Below are 23081 nucleotides of genomic sequence, written 5' to 3' on the forward strand. Positions count from 1 at the left end.
CTCCCTTGGGTGCTGCATGTGGGCTGTTTGTTCAAAGCTGGCCTCCTATGTGAGGCCCACCTGCGGCAACCCCATGGAGTGCGCTTACCTGCGCTTTTGCCTCCCTTGAATTTACGCATCAGGTTGCCTTGTGTCCATATTATTTTATATCCAAAGTGTCCCCCTTGTTCCCCTCCATGCTTGGTCCCAGGGGCTGGCTACAGCTTCCAGTGATCCCTTGTTTCTCCCCTTGGGGGTGTCCCGGGGCACCCTCCTTTAGTCCCGCAATTGGTGAATCAGCACCTTCATTGCACCAGTCCCAAATGGTTTAACATGTGGCAAGCACCACTGCAGAATGTTGAAATGCCAGGTTGTCCCTGGCAAAAAGTAGTGTTTGCCGCAGAATGTTGAAATGCCAGGTTGTCCTTGGGAAAAAGTAGTGTTTGATTTAATTGAACCATTGGAGAATAAGGAGCTGGACTACACGATATGCGTAGTCCTGGTAGATTACCTGTCTGAGTGGATAGACCTCCATTTCGTTCTGAGCACTGTGACCCTGAAAGACATATATTTCAGAGAGAAGGATGTCCTCGCAGCTCATTACCGATAACTGAGTTCAAGTGGTATATGGAGCGATACACTGATTCCTGAAGGAACAGTATATTATCAAGCAGGGCAAAGTGGCATTAATGGCCAAGTGGGAATAGCCAAAAGATTAATTAAATGTAACCTCTCGCTATCAGCAGCTTCTCATCGAGAACTCTGTCTCAGGGCCATGGAAGCAAGGGCTGCAGTACAAATCCCTCCCTACTCAGTCACGAGCATCGCTCTATTCCAGATCATGAGAGGCAGGAGGGTATATTCCACATTGGGCCCGCCATGGTTACCTGACATAAGAGAAGACATCTTCACCGTTTTAGGACAACTTGTTGAGCATCAGAAACAAGCACAACAGAAAGTCACTATATGACCAGCGCACAGCAATCCATATATGATATGATGGGTTATTTATAACGCCCTTAATACCCAGAGGTTTCTAAGCGCGGACCCGGGGATCAAACCTGTGTTGCTCCATGTTGCCTTGCTTCCAAGGTGAGCATGTTGCCCCTGAGCTATCCTCCCAAGACATACGGGAAGCGATGGGGTCAAGATCAAACTCAACAATAAGGCTAACAATACCATGTCAAAATATAGCTCCCCACCGGTGCGTGTTAAAAGGGGAACTATCTATGTGCTCACTGACAATAGCAGCGTTTGGAACCAAGAGAAGGTTGCATTGTATTGCAAGAACACTTTAAGGCCTGACAACATAGGAGAATGTGAAATTACAGTGGAAGATGAGCTACAAACTTTGTACTACTGCTTTGACCATGGACACAACACAGTAACTGAACAGTTTCCAATGGCAGAAGACATGGCCATCGCGGATGATACTGACACAGATGTAAACGCCTTAATTCAACTGCACCAAAGTGAATCAGACTATATACAATTCCAAGCAACAGAATTGAGCAACAAAAACACAAGACCCGCCAAGCATAAACGAGATAGAGAAATGCCCAGTTGATACAAGGATTAGGAATTTAGTTTCCTGAGCATCAAGAAACACTTTTAGAAAAGGCGGTATGTGGTGATCAGCGAATAGTGTGCTGTGCCTCATCTCCCGGACTTTATACAGTTGTGGAGCCCCCCACAAGAGTAATTATATTGTTGCTGGGTCCCTCCAGATGCTAAGTCTGCTAATATTTTCTATTAAAAGCAGTCACTGTGCTCCATATTTTTAAGAGACTAGCACACTTCTAGATATCCTTTGGGCCCCCTGGGGGGGTAGCCCCACAGCTTGAAGACCACTGCATTAGGGTGTGGCAACGAGACCTGCATGCACAGCATGTGCAATGCTTTGCTTGCAACAGAGATGGCAAGACAGGCATGGTTCCATTTCGGATGAGGCAGGTGAAGGACTGTTGTGAATTGGCTTCAATTCCGTAGTGCGCCGCATGGGGGCCTCTGGCACTTCGGGAAAGAGGCTGAGGGGATTGGTTTCTCTCAGAAAATGAGAGAAAACTAAGTGCTGCAGTTACGGTGGGGGCTGAGTGGCTGTGACTTGCCTGCCTTAGGCCACGGCTCGCCCCCTGTGTGAAGCGTCTAGCTCACTGACAGGGCTGCTGTGGGACGATTGGGGAAAGCATGGCAGAAGGAGCTCTGCTTGCTGCTCTTAATAAAGCCTCTTAATAAAAAGGGGAAGCTCGGTATGGAAGAGTATAGTGGAGGGGTGACAGACAAGGGGGCACAAAAGGAAGATGGTGGAAATAGTGGGAAAAGAGGAACTAAACGGGAATGTGGTACAGGGAGACTGCTGGTGCGAGAGGGAGGCGGAGGTAACACTTCAGTAGGTGTTCCATTGGGAAGTAGTGTCAAGGGAAGAAGGGAAGGATTGCAAGGGGCTGGTACTAATGAGCAGTCCCGCAGTAGGCCCCTCAGTGGATAGGAAGGTTAAGGAAGCTGGGAGGGCAGGTAATGGACAGCAAGGTGAAATATCTGAAAGCAGGTGTGGAACTGGGGAGGAGCCAGTGGAGGTTGATTTGGAGTGGCGAGTGGTCGTTAAGTCGGCTAAGCCTGATAAAGACCTTGCTGGCATTAGACCCAAGGAATTGGTGAGGTGCAGTCTGTGCAGGTGATAAGTGGAGGGAGATTGTTGGCAAACGGTCTAGGTGAGGAAAACAGGAATAATGATTTGGACTTAGCTAGCCTTGGGAAACACCCTATAACTGTGATGGAACAGTATGGAGTTACATGCAAAAGCGTGATGCATGGAGTCCCTCTTAGTACACAAGATAAGGGGGTGTTGGAAGTGTGGCGGTTGGGCAGAAAAACGTCTGATGCAGGCACTAGCTCTGACTGTGTCACTGCGGTTTAAAGGGACCATAAACATGGCGGCTGAGTGTCAGTTGAAATCTGACAAATTGTAGTCGTGAGGGCCGAAAAGATGCATCGGAATCTCACAGACAGGGATGTGCACAGAATGATGAGTGGAGGGGATGCCCCTCGAGAAAGTCCAGGGGTATGAAATTGTGGCAGTGGAATGTCAGGAGTTTATTGGCAAATGGACAGGAGCTGGTGAGAGAGTTACTGAAAGAAGATGAGGCGGTCTCAACTTTCACGTTCTAGGGTATGTGTTGTATCGGAAGCATAGAGCAGTAGGTAGAGGCGGGGGGTGTTGGTATTTTAAGAGTGGTATTAAATGTTGAGTTTGATGTGGAAATTGAACTTATAGGCATTACAGTGCGCCCTGGATCAAGGGGGCAAGCTTATATTCTGTGGCTATTTCAATAGTCATAATACCTTATGGAACAGTCCTGTGACAGATATGAATGGGGAACGACGTGAGGCAATGGCAGAAAAGTGTCATTTTGTATTGTTGAACTCTAAAGAATATACAAGGACGGACGTGAATACAGGCAAAGGGCCCTGCCTTGATTTGACCTGGTTTTCGTCGAGTATGGTGCATCAGTGCGTGTGAAAGGTGAAAACGGATGGGGAGCGATTGTGGATTTATTGTGCTGGAGGTAAATGTCAGGATGGTAATAGCGACCAGTTCTGCCCTCCCCAGGGTTGTAAAATTAAAACAATTGACTAGGTGAGGTTTTTTGCAAGGTCCACTGATTTATTGGTTGACAGTGGAGAAGGTGGAGAACAGAGTACTTGCCCTCCATAATAGAATAGTTGGATCAAGCGTTAGTGCCTTTGTTTCAGAGTGTAGTGGAGGAATTGGCTCAGGCTCAGAGAAAACAGTTCAGGAAACCAGTGGTTCGGTGGTGGTCGTCGGAATGTTCGGCGGCTGAAAGGGATAGGAAGAGGAAACGGCAGAAGGCCTTGCACTTCAAGTGTGTGGAAGATGTGGTGGTGTATAAAAAGGCCAGCGCTTTTGATCATACATGTAATCAGGTCACATAAAAGAGATTATTGGAGGGAATATTGCAGTACTATTTCTTGGGATACAAGTATGGCGCACAAATGGGTGAGATTTAAACATATGTCACGTCAGGCAAGACAGTTTTATCAGATCCCGCTCATTACTGTTGACGGGCGTCAATTGGTTGATGATTGTAGTAAAGCAAATGCTTTAGGGGCACATTTTGCGGGTGTGCACAAGACGTGTAATTATTCTCCGGCAGCTAGACAAGAGATATCAATTTCATGATTGCAAATGTGAGTGTGTTGGCGAATGTGGAGGTGTGGATGCCTTGTATGGAAGTGCCTTTCTATAAGTGGGAGATATGGAGAGCCTTGAAGGGGAGTAGGGACTTTAGCCTGGTAGAAGATGGTGTGCGATATGTCTTCCTGCAGGAGTTACCGGATAACTGTTTGGAGGTAGTGTTGAGAGTGTATAATTTGGTGTGGGCCATTGGGACGATGCTGCTTAGGTGGAAGAGGGTTATCATCCTCCCGATATTGAAACCAGAGAAACCACCCGATTCCTGTGGGTCTTATCGACCCATACCCCTGATGTCTGTCCTATGCAAAGTAATGGGGAAAATTGTATGTGAAAGACAGGTATACCTTCTGGGGTCGGAGGGTAAACTGAGTGTTTTCCAGCATGGATTTCGCAAAGATAGGTCAATTAGAGGTGCTGTGATTGCTCTGATGTCAGACATTGAAGAGGCCTTGAGCTGCGGTGAAATGGCAGGCACAATCTTCATAGACATGGAGAAGGCGTATCATATGGTGTGGAGAGGAGGCCTGCTCTATGCTTTGTGGGAGAAAGGTGTCAGAGGGAAATTATTTTCCAGGGTGAAGAACTTTTTGGAAAATAGTGTTTCATGTGAAAGTGAGGGATGCATTATCCCAGGAATATCTCATGGAGCATGGGACTCCTCAGGGCAGTGTTATTAGTCCTGTCCTCTTTAATATAGCATTGGATGGCCTTATAAGAAAGGTCTAAGAATGTGGATGTAAAGTCAGGTTCTAAGTGGATGATGGAGTGCCATGGGTGAGAAACAAGTGAGGTGGTAGTATTCAGGAGAAGTTGCAAATGACATTGGATGTCATGGAAGGATGGTGCACAAAATGGGGTTTTATGATCCAGTCAGTTTGCATGCTGTTTCATAGACGTAGAACAGGAGTAAACCTGGACCTTAAACTGCGTGGGATTGTTTTGGAACAAGTGACGCAATGTAGGTACCTGGGAGTGTCTATGGATGAGCGTTTACAGGTGGACAGGATGATAACAAATGTAAAGGATGCCTTAATCTCCTAAGAGCTGTGTCAGGCCAGGAGTGGGGTGGTGGGTGTCAAAAGAGCATTAGACTGCTGTATGTTGGAGTAGTTAGGAGTGTGTTGGAATAGCAGGTTCAACTGCAGCTTAGGTACAGCAAGACCCAGCTTGGTTTGCTGGATAGAGTTCAGGCAAGAGCATTGAGAATTGTGACAGGCACAGCAAGGTCTTCACCACCTGAAGCCATGAAGGTCTTGGCATGGGTTTTGCACTTAGACCTGAAGACAGTGGAATTGTGTGTTAAATATTGGTTTTAATAGCCACTCATACAGTCAGTGGCAGTCAGTGAAAAAGTGCCTGGAGTTTAATTGGATGTGTACACAGGTGAAAGCTGGAAGAGAAGAGAAGAGGGGAGAACTTTGGGCTTCACGCTGATAGGTTAGTGAGGCATTTGGGGGTGGAGGTGTTACAGATTGTGGAGAATGCTGATATTTTCCCATATGGATGATGCATGAAATTGAAAATCTGTTTAGAATTCATGAAGGTATTGGTGAAAAAGAAGGGTCATAGAGAGGAAATGTGGGGGGTAAAGTAGGTGCTCAAGTGTATAGCAATAGATCCAGGGACCCGATAAGCACAAAGTAGGTATGGCCTACTATTTTGAGAAGAAAGAGGAGTTTAAAAAGGCGATGTTATCAGATAATGTCACCATATGCACAGCAGAGTTGATAGCAGTGAATATAGCAGTGGTTAGAGCTATGGAGAACCGGCTGGCAAAAGTATTGGTATTTGTGGATTCGTTGAGTGCGTTACAAGCTATAAAGGAATGGAATGGTGATAGTTGCGTGTTCGACAGCAGCTGGAGAAATGCACAGTGGGTGGCATGGGGATTGAGTTGCTTCACCTCAAAATGGGGTCCGAGGATAAGCAGTGCAGGTTCCTACTTCATTATGTTAGGGACACTGGGAAGTGGGAGGAGCTTTAGCAGAGTTGCATGGCTAGCAAGGGTGACTAAGGGCAAACATCATCTCTCCAGATGGAAATCACCAGCTCCAGGCCTTAAGGAGCCCTCCGAAGAAGACAGGCACACAGAGCGAAGAGCGTTCATGCCAGGGCTGCTCCTGCCACTGAGCCTGCGCTTCTTCCACCACATTGTCCTTAAGACTTTGTTATGTTTTCATGACACATAACTCTTTAAGACCCATCTGGTGTTGACTGCAGTCTGTTCCTGTTTAACAGGACACTACAGTGACATATATAAGTGGCTTAACGAGTAACCGTCCATGTAATGTTACTGCACTAGGAGCTGTGCTGTGTTTGTTGATCTTTGTAATATCTCGCTGCTATTAAACGTGCAATGTGTCCTTTTCAGATACTCTTCATGGGATGCTGAAGGATCGCACAGACTCTTTGTGTGAGAAACCGGCCTTCGTTCCTTTTGTGAATAAGTGGATATTGCTTAATGGCAAGTTGTCAGCTCTTCAATCAAAATGTTGCGCTGTAAACAGTCCTTTCATAATGAAAGAACTGCTTTTTCCCATAGAAAGTGGCATGGCCAGCCTCTGTTTGGAAAAGAAAAGAACAATGCAAAGTCATAACGAAAATGATCGTGCCTGGTGCTAATTTGCAGATTTACATAAGGTAATGTTCTGTCCTGGTTGCTGTGTACACAAATTGAATGCAGACAATCCTTACATATTTATATAAAATAGGTCTTTCTCACTCCGTTTATTTGTCTTCCCTTTTCTCTTTCCATAAACACATAGTGCCCTTGCACCCATCCTTATTCCCACACAATAAATCATGTTTTTGACACACTAGCCTAATCGCATAAGTACTAGCACTTATGAATTTGAATTTTTTCCACCAGAAATGTTTAACAATATTGTGTTTTTGCTTTCTTCTGCACGTCTACTCGAGACCTTTGTATTTCGGCATTTACATTATTTTTTACATTTGTTGAGGCAAAATGTCAAAGGAACATCATGTGCTGGGAAATATAGTTGGTGCATCACAGCTTGTGAACACCTCCACTCTAGCCAAAGAAATCCGAGCATCTACTATCTGATCTTATCAAAAATCTGCTTACCAATTCCAAACTCTAGTAATCATTTATGGGAATATTTTATTTTTGGGTGAGCATTACCATGTACATAAGGCGCTAAAGCACCAATTTAAGGAACTGGCCTGCTATTGACTTGTGGAATCTTGTGATTTTCGTCTTCGTGCCTGTCCCTGATTTGCACCAACCTGATTTACTCCCGACAGAGCACATATATCTTTGCAATAGTTTCCCACTTGGTCGATGCTACACCTGACATTGATAGGGTAAAGCTCAAACTCTGCTATTTCAAAAAGGCATCACAGTGTGATCTTCATTAATTAGACCTGTAACGGTGAATTCCGCCAATGAGACATAAGCCATCTTTGAGGTGTACTGTTCTATGTTTATACAAATTTGAAAAAGTGGTGTTGTTGCTTACATCTGGGTTGACATCTCGGCGAAGGTATTGGTCACTACTGACATTGGGCCTCATTACATGGAATGCGGTAAACCATGGTGCTATTAGCACCATGGTTGCCGCCGGTACCACCATGGAGGAAAGGGAAATTACCACCCCATTCCAAGGTTGGCGGGGCGGTAATTCCCCCTTTCTCCATGGCCCTTCCCCCATTCCCATTTTTGCCCCATAGGGCTCAATGGGAATGGGTAAGGGTCTAATTACGGTACCGCAAGTAGCGGTACCGTAATTAGCAGCAAGGTCCCGTTGCGGGTCCCAACTTTAACGGCTGGTCTACACCAGCTGTTAAGGTCGGGTCCCGCAAAGGGACCTCGTAGTAAGGAGGTAAGGGTTTACCGGTGCCCTTACCGGTACCGGCAAACCTTACCACCTACCGTGTAATGAGGCCCATTGTAAGGAAGGCATGGCATCAACAGTAGACACAGACACAATTGATGCAAGTTTCAAAAACATTTATTTAATATTTTTGTAAGGTTGGGAGAATTCCTAACTGGCCCTAACTCTAGAATGGGAGTAGTCCCGACCATTAAACAAATGACAAACTAGTCCAAGTCAGTCTATTCAAAATAAAAAGGCCTATACTAAAAGAAACTAACCTTGCCCTCCTTCTCAAATGACAAATGTGCAAAGGGGATATAAAAAGGAAAAACAGTGTCTTAAAAAAATGTCAGAATGGCTTAGGTAACAACTCCCCTCCCCACGTTCAGAAGCACAGGGTCGCGAGAGTTCCTTAAAAGGATAGGTGAATGGCACAGTTTATCACTCTTGAACACTTTGGCTTACTGGTACAATTAAACTTTTCATGCTTTCCCAATACCAAGCCCATATTCTGTAGCAAATCTGTCTGTTTTTATTGTGTTTTTCTCTGGCAGAGATGGGTGGTTTGTGTTTTTAGTATATTCTGGGTGTGTTGGGTAGAGAGTGCTAATTTTGTATAGACTTGCTTAGAGATTCTGTTTTTTGGTACTTCGAATATAATTCTTGTTGTATGCTTCCTCCACTGACCTACCGCTGTAGAGTGTATAGCTTGCCTTTAACCCGCATTACCAAAGTGAAGGCACTGTAGCAATCTACTTTTGTCTGTTCACCTTTATGATTGAAACATCACTGAGCCAAATGTTGGTATGGGTTTAGGCATATTGCATAGTAGCATCTGCCCAATTACTCTTCTTCTGGACAGAAAAGTATTTAATCACACTTGGACTCATTTTTATGACTGATTTTAGGATGATAGGCAGAAACAAAATAACAACAGGCCATTACAAAATGCTACCTCAGCATGCTACCTCAGCACATCTTTAATGAACTTGCTTGGCAATGAGCAAGGGTTTACCATACTTTTTACCTGATTTCCCATGACGAACCTCCTGTTGTCAGACTCCCTTTCGCCATTGCATTTGGGTTGTTTGACCGTGGTAGAATTGTTTGTGGCGGAATGGATCGTAGTAGTTTTTGCTGCAAGTACATTTTTACCGCAGCCAAACCAACTAAACCCATGTCCCCCCAAATCACACGTACAAATACATAACCCCCCATGACCTCCCTACTTACCTTTTCACCGTCTGCCTCCTCTCCTGTACCCTGCGGCATCAGTTCCGTCCCTCTAATGCGGGTCGGATTCGATGCCGCAGGGTCCCCTTTTTTTCTTTTCTTCCCCTGCCTCCAATATTAAGGAAGCGGGGTAACACCCGCACCCCGAAATACAAAAATACCGAACATGGGGAGCAGGTGATACCCCGCATCCCCCACTCTCCGTGTTAGGTATTTTGAGAAATCAATCGAATGGTACTGACCGAAATCGATCAAATGTACCATTCGATCGATTTTTTAACGATCAATATGGCTAATTCCTGCCTTTGCACAGAATAGGTATATTTGTCCTTGGACAGGGAAGTCAAGATAATGTGCCTGGGAATTGGAGTCAATGGAGTTTGGCTAATTAAAAGAAACCATTATTGCACAATTAGACTAATGAGACTAATGACATTCCATGGTGGCACCAATAGCAATGGTAGGTCACATGATTTTCATGTCCTATTTAGTAACCAAAGATACTAGATGAATATACAGAAGCATAATGTTAGACACACATTATTGCATACTACCTTTAATGTTATTCCTCTTAAGTGAAAGCAACAAGTATCATACTGAAATATATGCTCCTGAATTCTAGATAAACTAAATTAGAAATGGTTTTTACTGGGCTGTTCTTGTTTTAACTGAGCAAAAAACAAAAAGGGTACACCGGGATGCACCAGTTTAAAATATTTAAACGTGCAATCCAAACCCCTTCCTGGTCACTAGAACGCAAAACCAAAGGGGTAGGGAGAACGGCAACCTATAATATGGCAAGAAGGGAAACTATGTACAAGAAATGGATAGAAAAACTTAATTTCATAAATATTAAAACCCTCCAAAATTAGCTGAAGTACATAAAATTCAACAAAATACACAAATAAAAAATACAGAGACTAAACACACAATAATAATAATACATTGTAAACAGTCAGAAGAATGTGGAAATAATGCAAAAAAGTGACTCGTGTACTCACGAAGTAGGAATAGGCTGTAGTATATAAAACCTATAAAATTTTAGTGAGGTCTATAATTTACGTTCTCAAAGAGTTATTATGACTCAGTATAACAGAATTTTACACAATGCATTTGCAATTCAGCATTTAACATTGATCAGAAGCAGCATAATTGGGTCACTTATATTTCACTTATTTATATTTCAGGGAATCTAGAATTACGAAACCCTAAAATCACTCTTGACTCAACTCAGAGTAATGTCTCATGTAGACATTTTACTTCTTCCACTCTATAGGCTCGGTTGGATAGTGGGGTAGCGGAATATCACAGGAAGGACCTCCGTTCTTAAGCCATAACTGTGAGTAATCTCGTCTAAATCTTTTGAGGACTCCAATGGGGTGTACGCCAAAGGTCCAAAAAAGCGTGAAGGCAAATGTTTGCTGCGTGCAGACTTGTGTGCTGCGTCTCATCAGTGTGTTCTAGCTTTAATGTTATTGCCCTTCAATCAAAGCTGCAGGTATCATACTGAAATATATGCTCCTGAATTTTAGATAAACTAAATTTGAAATGCTTTTTACTGGGCTGGTCTTGTTTTAACTGAAACATCAGATGTTCCCTGCCTGATATAAGCATGGTTGTCTGAAGATTGTTAACTCCACACTCAATGATCTTTCTCCACCAGGTAATCAGATTGTGCAAATGGCAGTGTAGTAAGTTAGACAACTGTTTATCGCTCACTATTCTTGCCATACCTTAACAAGAGTCTTTTCCATGTCTGTTGCTTAATCTGAATATGTTTATGTACAATGAGATTCAAGCCCAGGTTCTATTTATCATACGCAAACATTAACAAACTGCCATTTCCTCAACTAAAATGTTGTTGCTGGGTGTTATGCTTGTTAAGTCAATGCAATCAAATATTTTAACCTGTGCATCCTGTAAATTAGTCTTAAGTCCCATTGGTACCCTCAATTTGTTATTTGGACTACACCAAACTGTGGCCATAAGTCTGACAGTATAATAAATGCCTTATATAAAATGACCCTTGGTCAATCTTTATCACTTGTTTCGTCACGTCACCTAGCCGTATATGTTATGGCCCCACACAGTTTACAACATATGCATTTAAATCCAAGTTTCATTTTTTAATCACAGACAGCTGATGTTTGAAACTATCCCCACTTAGACATTTAAGTAATACCACCTCAAAGGTTAGGAAAGAATTCTCTCAGCCGCTCATCACCAGAGGAAATAATTTAATGAAGCAAAGGAAACACAAATGTGTTTCCAGCCCAAATACACTTTCTCAAGGTGTTAGCCACAAACAAAAATTCAATGTATTGCTTTACCAACAGTGCTAATTCATAAAATGTGGAATGGAAGACATTGAAAACTGAACAAATTCTAAATAAACAAGGACAGACCAATCCTATAAGACTAATATGTCAAACCAGTAATTATTTTTCTAGCAATTGTTATAACTGAGAGTGCCAGCATAAGGTTTTAAAGGCCCAGAAAACAATATTTATACATGTTCTCAAAGTAAAATGTTAGCTAATGGAGAGCACAAGAAATGGTTTTGGTGGCTTATTCCTGAATCCACATCAGTAGACTAACTATTACAAAAGTAGAGGAAGTCTTACAAATTGAAGGCAAAATAACTCAGTGCCTTCATAGTGGAAACTGCTAAAGAAGTAAACAAAAAAGAGAAAGCTGGTGAGCAAATGTAGAAGAGTAAGCCTACGTTTTATGAGAGCCCATTCTCATGCAGGAGCAAAGGAAAGAGAAAAAGGACACGGAGGACAAACTCACATTGTATACAGACGTCTCATATGTTGATGAAACTTGCTTCTCCAATTCTGTGTTGAGACCTTTTTCAATCCACTCATTCTATTATCCATTTGCACGGTTTTTGTCTGAACAGGAGTCTGTTGCCACCTTTTGAGAGCATTTGAACACAGTCTGTTCCATGGAATTTAAGAACACATGCCAATGCTTTTACTCAGCATAGATACTGATGTGCAAATGTCTTGGTGTCTTATGCTGCCAATATTTCTAGGCTTTGTCTCTTTAATGCGCTAATTATGCTGCCCACATAGATCCTTTCAGAGCAGATAAGGTCATACAGTATTTAGTCTGACAGATGGTGAAGTTATTGATACAACAGCAGCTGCTACTACTGTATTGTAACTTCATTTTGTTGCCGCCGTGCGTTTGGTTGCATACAAAGAATCCCTTATGTGAAGCAGGTAACCAGCTACCTGCTGATTCTTTTGGGCTTCTGATATCGATATTGAAGATTGAAACTTTTACAATAAAAAACCAATGGAGAATTTGTCATTGCCAGGGATAGTTCCTTGTTCATTGTGATCACATGCTGATTTCTGTGTAAGATGTTATAAATCTACATACTTTGTTTGATATAGTTAGTTATAAACCAGATGGTTTCTTCCTTTTTATGTTTTGATCAATGTCTTTGGTTTCAATAATTTGTTTCTGTGCATGGTTCTTAATTATGTGCTCATGATTAGACCTTTTGTTGTAATTTTCTCTGCTTGTCAGTTGAAATCCTGATCCAAAAGGCAGTCAAGAAAAAGTCGTAGGAATTCTGTATATGGGATATTCCTGTTGAGGATCCATAGATGTGCTCTATGGGCATGCAAAGTAGAGTAGTTGATAGCAGTATATTTTTTTAAAAATCATCTCTTTGAGATTATTGCTGGTATCAACAGCTCTAGGTCTAGCAAATCATGTTGGTTTGTTCACTCCAATAAATCCAGGAAACAATAACGAGGTTCACACATATCAGAAAGGCAGCTCTTTAATGTATGCAGTTATCGGCCGGGAGGTCAATCAGTCTCAAGTGACAAAAATGTCTGAGAACTCTTGACCGCCCACATCGGGCTACAGTATTTATAGACAAAAACCACAAAATTACAATATATTCCAGAAATGAAGTAAATCCAAATCCTTATGCTCCTAGTGGCTCTTGCCATTTACAAACCTAAAGAAAAACATACATTACCCTACTCTCTTGGTTAGTACTTTACATATGATATTTCAAATCCATTCCCCTGCTGAGGACCTAATAGGGCAATTAGTAAAAAAGTGAAATCGGCACCTTGGCACTGAGACAGGCATGGTATCAAGAGAGACACAGACTCAAAGGTAACAGTTTCAAAAACTTTTATTTAATAAAGTTCTGTGACCTTGCCTGACTCTATTAGTTGGCCAACCTAGTGGTAGGTTGTAGTAGGCCCTGTCTTGCTTCCTAATGCTTTTCCTATGGGTAATCCTCATTGTTCTTAGCTGTATCTTCTTCTTCTCAGCATTTGTTGAAAATGGGGACTGGGAGATAAAATGCGACTGTAAATTAGATCTATTTCGTGAAACATTAGTAGGTGACTGACAAGAGATATTGGAAAATTCTCTAGCCTTGGTTTTATTTAAAGGGATAGCTTTCCCTCTTGGTAGGCCACTCTGTACCGCATATGTTCCAATTTACATATGAGCGTGGGACTTAATAGTATTCCCTGTGGTCTAGAGTAGTGGAAGGTGAATGGATACGTCCCTTAAGACCATGTCTTTGTCTTATTAGGTCTTTTTTCTCGCCTGGTTTCCTGTAATAAAATCCTTTCGTGTCCTCTCTTGGATCAGGGTTACTGAGGCCTGGGTCAAGAAGGATGGAACCAACACGTCCCATAAAAGCTTCTGGGACTTCTCCTTCCCCACTTCTCGTGCCGTTGGGATACTGCGTCTCAACCCTGGAAACCTCCCAATCCCCAAGCACCATCCACCTAGGTAATCCTCCCCCTCTTGTCCACCCCCAGGTCCTGTATCCAACAGCAGTGGCTATCGACTGGCCGCCTGAGAAGAGGATCTGGGGGGAGTAGGAGTGAGAATACCCTTCCCCAATGTGGGTTGTACCGAAAGGCTTCAAACGAAGATGGAAAGAAGGAATTGGCTGTACTTAGTTTTTGGTCTTTCTGAACTAGTGTGAAGCCACAGGACTGATGGTCCAAGGAATCCCACATGACCCTCGGGTTGGATTCTTTTCTCTGCTGTACTGGGTTCATCTTCAAGAAAACAGGACTTTCTTCCCCATTGGAATCCCTCTGCATGTAAGGAAGTTTAGACTCCCCTGGTTGGGCTGATTTATGTTTTAACATGTGAGACTGAATCTGAGCTACCTGCAAAACCCATTGATCAAATTGAGGCAAATCAGTTCCCAGAACTAAATGGGTTGGCATGTTGGGAACCCCTGCCATTTTCAGGTTCAGTTGTCGTCCCAAGATAGTGATAGGGATTCATGCTTGTTGGTATCTCTCAGCATGGCCATGGACACAACCTACTTTCTCTTTTCCAATTTTCTTCCAACCCAAGGGGAGTAAATCTGTTCTTATAGCACACCCCGTACTTCAAGTATCCAGTTGTGCCCAAAGGATTTTCCCCTTTAAGGTAACAGGGCCTCAGTAAAAGGTTTTATTTCCATTATATAGAAATGTACTGGGTTGCTTCTTATTCCTATTCCTCCCATTTTTAGGATGACCTTCCTTTCGGTTTTCTTCACAAGTTTCTATTGGGCTCGGCTGGGTGTAAATAATACTGGAATAGGAAAGTTCAACCCTTTCTGTCTTATTTTGTTCTTTCTCACTAAGGATTTCTACTAATGGAACGGACGGAGGATCAATCTGATTTAAGGGGAAGCATTTTGTGATGTGTCCATTGCCTGTACAGGAGTAGCACATTTTGGCATATTTAAAAGATGATGTTTTAACAGGTGTTAAGGCATGAATGGAGGTCAACCGGTTTTTCTAAGGAAAGTGATAGGTTAAATGGTGACCTGTTGACGCTCCTTAGGGCCTGAGCTCTGTAAGAGTTTCTGAACATCACTGGGACCTTCCCCCTACCGTCAGCCCTTGATCCCAATACATTGGTGATGGGGTCTCTGGGGAAGATGATTCCTGGTCCCTCTGATCTAAAGGACACTGCCTCAGAGAGCCTTTCCCTTCTTCCCGTAACGGGTTTGACCTATCTTGTCTGCAGCTGCGATGTAGGATCTTTGGTCATGGATACCCTTTTAATAGGGTAGATTGCATCTGCTCCTAGGGAAAATAATAGTAATTCTATATATCGTTCTTTCTTACTGGGTTTGAATAGTGGTATCTCGGTGGAAGAGATGGAAGACTGTGGGGAAGTGGGACAGTGGAGATTTCCCCTCTTGGGTTTCATAGCCTGAAGATACAGACTGGGCTGGGTTTCCCAGAAGATGTCATCTCCTGTGCTGTGTCACAATCCGACTCAGAATTTTCTGCATGACATTTTTTTTTCAGGGTCCTGTTGTCCATTGGGCTGTTTATTGGGGCTTTTATCACTTCCGCTCCTGATGTTATAGGAGAAAAGGGAAGTCCCCAAGTTCTCACACACAAGGTTTCCTACTATATCACCCCTATTGATCTTTCTGGGTGTGGGAGAGAAATTCAAAAAGATACATTTCAAATTACTTCCACAGGACAACAGGGGTAACATCTTAACAATTATTTTCTTACTGGGTATGACATACATGTGCCCATCAATAGGAATGTTGACTTGTAAATCTACGGAGACGATCATTTTGTCTCCTCCTGGCACCATATAATCCCGGAGACAAAACAGATGATAAGTGTTTACCTCCATTATTTATGTCATGGGAGTAAGGGCTTGTGGGGTTAGAAGATGGAAGGTGACCCTGATTCCAAGTTAGAACACCTTAGGGTTTTAGATTCTTCTGATTCAGGGAAAAAGGATCTGCTGGTAGAGAAGAGGATATTGTCTGTTTCCTTGGGGTCTAAGTTTGTCAGCAGAATCAGTTTTAAGCAATGTTGTTCTCTAATCTGGTGGGCTCCCCAACCTTTTATAGTTGAGCCACATCCTACTCTGACACATATGTGAGACAGGCATGGTATCAAGAGAGACACAGCCTCTGAGGTAACAATTTCAGAAACGTTTTTAAAAGTTCTGGGGTTGGTGTAATACCTAACTGGCCCTAACTTTAAAGGGGTTGGTCCCTCAACTGATGTTTCTAAGGGCCGACAATGTCTGAAAGTACAAAACCAAAATCCACCTGTGTCTGACTCTAAACCTATGCTTGCCCTCGCTCTTTGACAACATGTGTTGGGAAGTCTTCTTAACGAAAAATAGTGTTTCAAGAAAAAGGAAATGTAAACCACAGCTGGTTTCAGCTAGTCTTACCAGTAGGTTTAGTAGTTCTGCCAGTGAAAGATAGTTCAATTCAAAAGGGGAGCCCTTGGCACCTTCCACGCAGGGTTTTGCAGCAAATGAACAAAGTTGACATGGGGTGCGGTAGATGAATGGTGACTGTAGATTAGATTTATTTAGTGAAACATTAGTAGGTGACTGACGGGAGGTATAGAAAAATCCTCTAGCCTTGGTTTTATTTAAAGGGATAGCTTTCCCTCTCGGTAGGTCACTCTGTATCCCTGACCTACTGACATATGAGCATGGGACTTAATAGTATTACCTGTGCTCTAGAGTAGTGAAAGGTGAATGGATGCTTCTGTTAAAACCATGTCTTTGTCTTAGATCTTTTTTCTCACCTAGTTTTCTATAATAAAATCCTTTCTTGTCCTCTCTTGGATCGGGGTTACTGAGGCCTGCATCAGGGAGGATTGAGCCAACATATCCCTACTGCATCTCGCCCGTGATTACCTCACTCCCAATCCCCAATCCCCAAGGACCCTCCACCCAGATGAACCTCCCCCGCTTGTCCACTCCCAGGTTATGGATCCAACAGTGATGGCTGTCCCCAGACCACCTGAGAAGAGGATCCAGGGGGAATAGGAGTGAGAATACCCTTAGGTTTCTCACAGCACCCTACACCATTCCCAGAACTTGCAACTTCCTCATCGTGAAGCATACCTTTGCAACTACCACATTGTCAAATGTTGCTGTCCCCATTACCCGTCCATCTAGCTAAGCCAAGGGCAAAAACGGTTAGTTTGCAGGACGTTCATCTCGCTTGCAAACACTCTTGAGAAGTAATTTCCTGTATTATTTGTGCTACCAAGCCACTCTGCCACAAACTCATCAGTCCTAAGACTTCTCTAGAGGGCAGTAGATCCAAAGCCTGATTCAGTATTTTGGCAGTGCCACAACTCGAGGTCCAGTTCACACCAGATCATGGGCCTCATCACGACTTTGGCGGTAACCCTTAAATCCGGCGGTCGTGCTATTACCGCCGGCTTTAAGGGTCTGCCAAATAAGGACTTCGGCGGATTTCGCCCCAGCTCTTGGCTGGGGGGAAATCCGCCAAAAATTCACACTATTACCGCCGGCGGGAAATCCGCCATTCCCCATTCCAATGGGGAATGGGGAAATTCCCGAATGGGCTCAATGGGGAATTACTTTACCGCCGAACTCGTGATCCGGCGCTATTAGCGCCGGGGAGTTCGGCGGTAGGGCTAATACCGCCGGTGGTAATACCGCCGGCGTTACCGCCAAAGTCGTGATCAGGCCCCATGTCTTTATGTAACTGTTGTATTTTTGTCTGACTAATGCTGAAGACATAAACCGTTGTTATTACATGTGTTCAAATTCCCTGGGAAAAACTTCATGAGAAAGGTGTTGGGATGCAGGTGCAACACCCTAAACGTGAAGGGAACTACAAGCAGCAGAAATTCTATTAGCATGAAGATTTGGTCATTTTTAGTGTCAGTGTTTCTATAACTTGTTGCAGCATTTCAGGCCATTTTCGAATTGGATTTAGTTTTGCCACATTCTAGAGGGTAGTGGGCTATCGAATACCTGGTGGAATGATGGGAGCACAAGATATTGTTACTGGTTTCCATTAACATAAGGGCCTCTTGCCACATTGGCCAGAGTCTTGCCATGTTGAACTAGTCCCACTCAGAGTTGTAGATTTCTGCCATTCAGGGCACTAGGCCTCAGATCTGAGCCTCTTTCCTTCCATTTAATTAAACTTTATTCCTGATTCCACCCGTGAGTGTTCAGCATGCCATGGCTCTTGGAAAGAAGATTGAGGTGCAGCACACATATTAGTTATTGTTGCAGGGCCAAGCTATTCTCAGGAGCTTTGAGTAAAATGCAGAATAATGGTTTGTGCTCTCGACAATAGATAAGTTCAATAGTTGTGAAGGACATATTTTGGGGTGAACAATGCCTTGGGTGGTGAGATTGTCAAAAGCGCCAAACCAGATTGTGGCTAGATTGCCCCCTTGGGAGTGTTGCGACAGATAGGTTTGCAATAAAATGGCCTGATAGTACGAATAAATGTGAGAAATGAATTTCCAAAGAGTGTAGCCTCAGTTAGGTTTTGTATGAAGCCACCTGGTTCCCAAGAGATAGCCAGAAGAATGTGTGACAGAGATATGTTTCAAAACAGGAGTTGCAAAAAGTGTTGCGGGATAAACTACTGCAAGGCCTGGGAAATGTCGGGATTGCCAAATTGATTTAGCTCATGGGAGAGGATATTTCTGTGTCTACTTTTCTGACTTCACTGTTCACACTCACTACATGCTTGGGTCATTTTGGCGGGACTGCACATCAGAAGTTACATGAATATGTTTTGACCAATGAGGGTATACCATTTTAGTAAATATTACATGTATAACTTTTGCCAATCTGGATAGAGTATTTTATGCTGACTGTATTTTAGAATGGTCACAGTAATATACTAACCAATAGAGCGTGGTAGTGTAGGTTGTGTTTAGATTTTTATATAGGTGAGAGCCAATAGGGAACGTGGGATTAACATGTACTTGATATTTGTAATGTATTCACATTTTGTGGTTTTTGTCTTTAAATACTGTAACTCGATGTGGACGGGTCGTGAGCGTATTCAGTTCTAAGCAGCTGACTGACCCTTGCATGTATTGACGCTGTTTTTCTTGCAAATCGCGCACTCCATTATTGCTTTCCTGGATTGATTTTCTTAATCGTTTTTTGGGCCTACTGTACAATTCTGGTGACCCTGCATGATCTCCAGTACCCCCTGAAGATCCAGAGGTTTCTCCGGCTGCACGGCCAGGGTTGCAGAGCCCTACCTCCCGAGAGCATTTAATGTGCACAGGAGAGGCGAGCAGACGCTGTGTTACTCTGAATGGGCCTCATTATAAGTTTGCTGGTCCGGGAACTCCGGTACCGATACGCATGCCGGTACCGTAGTTCCCAGACCAGCAAACTACGAGAGGTCGGACCTGGCGGGCAGAAAGGCACCCGTGAGCACAGCATGTCGGATGCACCGGCACCGTTTATAACGGTGTTCCGACCTCCCCATTCCCATTCGGCCCAATGGGGCCGAATGGGAATGGGCAGCATCTTTTTTCCGGTGCCCGCAAATGGGCAATTACAGAGTCCGGTAAGTGCCCATTCGCGGGCAACAGAAAAAAAATTACACCGGCGGCAGCCGTGCCTGTATTACAGGCACAGCTACCGCCAATGTCATATTGATGCCCAATGTCTCTCTGGCCCCTTGCTTTCGGCTTTCTTTACCTTTGAGTATGGTTGAGTTCCCTCCCCTCGAGGCATGGAGGCAGAGGAAGGATCTACATCAGTGCGTATATAAATGTGTTTTTTCTTGCAAAGTGTCAGTGTCGGCGTGTATATAGAGGTATTGCAATATTTGATGTTGATGTTATAAGTATCATTACTTACCTGTCTGCTGTACCGACTGATTGCTTGGCTACCCTTAGAGTCTCACTGGGTACCAGGCTCTTTCCTGATTTGTCATCCTTGCAGTGCCTCCAGGCCTACCAAGTACTTAGGGTCTGTAACTGTAACCCTACAGTCCCATGTTCTCCTTGCACTACCCAGAGCCGCGCTGCACTGGCTCAGAGCATTGCTGCCCTGTTTTCCCCTCCCTTTCACCTTGTACTTCTCGTTCTCCCACTCGCACGATCTGAATGAGACAAGGCCTAGTAAGATCTTTTGTCTTGTCCTCCCTCTGTCTTCCCTCCCTTGTCTTGTTGTGTCTAGAAACACTTGTGTACAGGCGCGTTATAAATGACTTATCATATCATAAAACAATTTTAGGGGTTTTTGGTATAACCGGGCTCGCCTTGATAATTTGTTATATAAAGTCTGTATTACCTGGGGAGATCAGGGAATAGCCAGGTGTCCCCTTTTACACAGTCTATAAATCATCAACCTTCAATACAGGCCTATCCAAATCGGAAAGGAATTCAATCGACCACGTGCGCATGATAACGTTAAAGTTGTTGATATCAAACTGAAAATCCTCAGTCCTTTACTTGGTCAACACCTGGTGAGTGGTCATGAATCTGGTTCATAACAGGAGGGATAGTGGCCTTTGGGTTTTACTGATGTTGACAATTAATTAGGAGCTAGGCCTGTGAGTCTCTTTTAAAACATGAACAGTTCTGTGCTTAAAGTCTGCCATGAAATCAGCCCCCCTATCTCTTGCTTGCCACCAGAACCCATTCACACACTTATAAAAGAAAAGAGCTTCACAGTACAAGTAGGATCCTAGCCACTTAAAGTTGACAAGTCCCTTTCATAAGCAAATGAAAAGTATTGTTAAAGGCGATGCAGGTCATGGGATCAGTGAGATGTCTCGATCGCAGCTTCTGATTGCTGGAAAGTTTATTCTTAACAAGATATATAGCAGGAGGCAGGTAGGTTGGATATAGGTAGATGCAAAGCAGGGGCATCCGGTTATATGTTATGATGTCCCCTCCTCTAACTTTCATATCCTGTCTGTCTAATCACTTATCCAATTCTTTTCTACCCTCTTCCTTACTTTCCTCTACCTCCTCCTGATGTTCACTAACAGGCTCCTTGTCTCCTCCTCCCAACTCTGCATGATGTTCACCAACCACCTCCTCATCTACCTCTACCCCCCAGTGTTCACCAATCTCCTCCTCATCTTCTTCTGATGTATCCTCCCCGCGTCTCCTATCTCCTCTCCAAAGTCCTGACACCACCTAATTTCTTTAACGTCATCCTGCACGAGCCGCCTGCCACAATAGTCTGGGCTTATAAAGTCCCTGGGCCCGAGTCTGTACCTGGGATGGCAAATTGGTGAGGGACCTAGATTGGCTGTGACCATTAGGTCCACCTATGGTCATCAATTGACTGGGGAGTCTGGTCTGTCATCCTGGATTTCATGTATATCATTGCCAGAGTCAACTGGTAGCCATGGGAGATGTGGCATGCTGTTCCATTGAGGCGGAATTTGAATGTACTTGTAAGCACGGGGTAATTTGTTTAATCTCTCCCGTTTGCCTTGTGGTTTCTACACTCATAGATCAATAGCTGTCTGCATTATCAGGGTAGTATGTGGTCTCAGGCAAACGCTCTGTGGGCCGCATGCAGAGAATTCTGTGAACTCCCAATATTTGCGCGAACCAATGAGAGAGTTCAAGCAAGAGTTTGCAAAGGGCCCATGGGCGTCTTACTTTCTTAAAATAACTAAGATGGAGTGTTGCAAAAGGTATAGAACACTTGGCACTAGGATTATTGGGCTGTTGGAAAGGGGTGGTTTGTTGAACTTTCTTTATATAGGGCGCATCTGTGTGATACCATAAAAGGTCAAGTGGAGATGAACAGGGAATTCTCCCAATACGGCTCACAGGCCCATCATCCCCTAGATTGGGGAACCATCCAGCCCTTGTGTTTGCCCCGCTAGACAGCCATAGAATTAAGCAGTGCACTTAATCACAGTACTGAATTGTGAATTGTTAATTTGATTGTGCTTTGTTTACTCTTGAAAACTCATTGACCCACTGTGTTCCGCCGTTATATTCTCCTGTGTCTAGTCTATGATTTGTTTTCTTTTTTATAAACCAAGTAAAAACATAAGCAAGGAAAGTTTTAAAGTCAGGGTGCAAATAACACCCTAACATCAGTCAGTCTCGTTGAAAGTCAGTCTCTGAATGTATTATTATACGGTTAACGTGTGGACACATCCAAATGTGCTGTCTAAGCTTAGTCTCAGGATTAAAGTCTCGCACTGCAAGATGTAAGACTGCTGTGGCAGCTATTCTAGGCAAATAATGCCTACCACACATGGCAGTTGTACCCTTGAGTTATGTGGGTACCTTTGCAGTCGCTTGTCTGTTTTTAATCCTGAAGACAATTCTCCATTTTGCCAGGTTATGTTGTAAGTCCTTTATGCAAAAATATTATCTCTAAAGTTCTACTTCAGACTAATTACAGGCGTAAGCACTGGCATGCACGCTATGAAAGACCTACTGAATATTAAACATAAAAGAAAAACGAGCAACCTACTACAGTGCACATTTTCCTCGTGTATGTTAACTCTCTAACAGAATGCCATTAGATTCTCTCGCCTTCTTTCCAATTTAGGCGAGCCCATGTAGACCATGGTCTCTTTCTAAGCAACACGCATAATTGTTCAGTATGTGAGGAGAGCATTTGTATCGAGCAGAAGCCTTTTTGAACATGTAGCAATAGCAGTAAGCTCACAATTAATTTGCCATAGTTTTTTCATAGTTTGGAGTTCCGCCAAAGCTCCAAGAGAACCATGGCGACCATGATACATATGGTTCTGTTATGCACACATATCTCTAGGGACAGGCTCCTCTTTACCCATGACTGTGATTCAGAGGTACTGCTTCTAAAATTGTCTTTCTTTGTGCTCTCCTCTCTCATGAGCCTCCCAGGAGGCATTTTCAAAACCAAGGAGGATCTTTGAGTCAGCGTTTGGTGCTCCAGTCTCTGGCAGACTGCTTTACCTAAATAGCAAGTCATATCCTGCATTTTCTTTTCAGGGCTGTGTCATTTCTGAACATGCCAATTAAACATTTTGGAAATGTGCTGTATATGGGGGGGGG

General features: G+C 43.5%; 1 protein-coding gene across 6 annotated transcripts in view; it reads left to right on the forward strand.

Moving 5' to 3' along the window:
- The window catches only part of ANKEF1 (ankyrin repeat and EF-hand domain containing 1), a 349443-nt gene that overhangs the window by 77192 nt on the left and 249170 nt on the right, over positions 1 to 23081 (forward strand). For 3 of the 6 annotated variants that reach the window (XM_069608309.1, XM_069608311.1, XM_069608312.1), the window contains exon 2: positions 6567 to 6835. The exons of the other annotated variants lie outside the window; for them this stretch is intronic. The gene's annotated coding sequence lies outside the window, so the exon portion shown is untranslated. The remainder of the gene's footprint in view (positions 1 to 6566; positions 6836 to 23081) is intronic. 6 annotated transcript variants of the gene reach the window in all.

The sequence above is a fragment of the Ambystoma mexicanum genome, chromosome 4q, assembly GCF_040938575.1.
Source record: "Ambystoma mexicanum isolate Mex_15411 chromosome 4q, UKY_AmexF1_1, whole genome shotgun sequence".
In the NCBI taxonomy this organism is placed as follows: Eukaryota; Metazoa; Chordata; class Amphibia; order Caudata; family Ambystomatidae; genus Ambystoma; species Ambystoma mexicanum.